The following is a 2,151-nucleotide window of genomic DNA, read 5'->3' as shown; positions in this document are numbered from 1 at the left end:
GTGTCAATTCGGTGGTAAGGAAAAATGCATTAAACATAATTTTTGGGTTAAAATGTGCTTCTTATGATGATTTTCACACCCGTTGGGATAATAATTAGTGCATGGACATAATAATCACAATGGATTCCCAAAGTTCTTTGGCTTCAATCCAATGATTTAAGCCAAAGAACAAATATCTTTTATGGGGTACTGTGTTAAATGTTATTTAAGATAAAAAAACTTGCTGGTCATGCTCCATAAGACAATCAAAGTAGACGACATCAACTTTTTGATAGTCTCGTTTGAACTTTAACTTCAGCGTATCTCACACACTGAGTATATGTTAATTATTGCCTTTTTATTAAGAATTATTTAAAATGTATAGTTAAAGTCGAGTCAAGGCAAGCAAGTCGCAAGTCAAGGGCATAGAGCGGGCGTAGAGCGGGCAAGAAGAACTGGCAAGAAACTTTCCGCCACTCTTTTCAATCGCCAAGTTTTTAATACAAATTGTTTGAACTGGAGCAAAACAATCCCAAGTATTAGGATTATTTAAGTATTCGTCACATTTATCAAAATCATTATTAATTAATTTACTTTTAACGAGGGCTTTGAATTTATTTAGTGATAATTCTCTATATACATATATTCTTCTGGTTATGTTTTGATTGGATACTACACTACACTACATTTAGCTGCTATGTATCAAACGATATCTTTATTTATAAAATTTATTCACAGACTTGTAAATTTCGTTTCAACACTATTCTAAAATATAATAGACGAGATTTGTTTATAAATATGGCATTTGTACAGCAACTGTTAAAAATATACTGTGGGATTTTAGGAGTACAAGGTTTGCATAAAAGATTTTGGGCATGATGAGTGCTGTGAAAACGAGTATTTTGGTCACAAGCTGGTTTTATACAGTTAAAAAGTGGTATTTAATGTTTCTCTGTTCTTAATTTTCATAACGGTTTCGTCGCAATATACCTTATAGATAATAGTGCTAGTCTAATAACAGCGTGTGAATTAAATCCCTAAGGTTATAGGTTCGAACCCCGGTTCTAACTAATTGGAATATATATAAATAAAATGGAAAACATTGAGAGGAAACTGACTCAAAAAGTCCACGGCGTTTGTCAGGCACAGAAGGCCTGAATCACTAAAGAAATACCCTATTGAATTGAATTGAAAAAAAAACATTTGTTTTATTCTATCTAAACAGTTACTACTAATTCGATAGAACGTCAAAATACCCACACCAATTATCCTACATAAAAAAACATAAAAAAAATATATTTCTATGTCTAAATCTTATCACTAACAATATATCAAGCAACTCTTGTGAACTCAGCCAGTGTACAAACAAATTACTCCCTCAATAGAAATTTTGTGAATTATTTGTATTACTCTTGTGAGTTGACAACTAATCGATGGCTACATAACATTTATATAATTACTAGCGGATCCGACAGACGTTGTCCTGTCTACACGTCTTTAATTTCAAAATTTCAATTTTTAATAAGCCATTTTGATGAAAATTATTATTCAAATGTTATGACAATATCTAACGATCCAGCACATGGTCACACACGATATAACACAATGATAACAAAACTTTTATTAAATTTCGGGACAGACTAAAATTAAAATTCGAATATTATTTAAAATTTGACACTGCGATGGTCAAATATATATTTCTTGTGTGCGTGTGTATGTGACTGAACTCCTCCTAAACGACTGGACCGATTTAGACGAAATTTTTTGTGTGTGTTCAAGGGGATCTGGGAATGGTTTAGATTCACAATTTTGTCCGCTGGACAATGTTTTTTTAATTAATTTTCAATTTATTAGTTGTTGTTGATTTTGGAATGTTTCACATTGGATCCGACAGACGGCGCTACCATCGCAGTGTCAAATTTTAAATAATATACGAATTTTAATTTTAGTCTGTCCCGAAATTTAAAAAAAGTTTTGTTATCATTGTGTTATATCGTGTGTGACCATGTGCTGGATCGTTAGATATTGTCATAACATTTGAATAATAATTTTCATCAAAATGGCTTATTAAAAATTGAAATTTTGAAATTAAAGACGTGTAGACAGGACAACGTCTGTCGGATCCGCTAGTATACATATAAAAATCAAGTTTTGTATAAATACGCGATATAC

This window comes from Pieris rapae, chromosome 16, assembly GCF_905147795.1.
Source record: "Pieris rapae chromosome 16, ilPieRapa1.1, whole genome shotgun sequence".
Classification (NCBI taxonomy): Eukaryota; Metazoa; Arthropoda; class Insecta; order Lepidoptera; family Pieridae; genus Pieris; species Pieris rapae.
Note: the sequence above shows the minus strand (reverse complement) of the source record.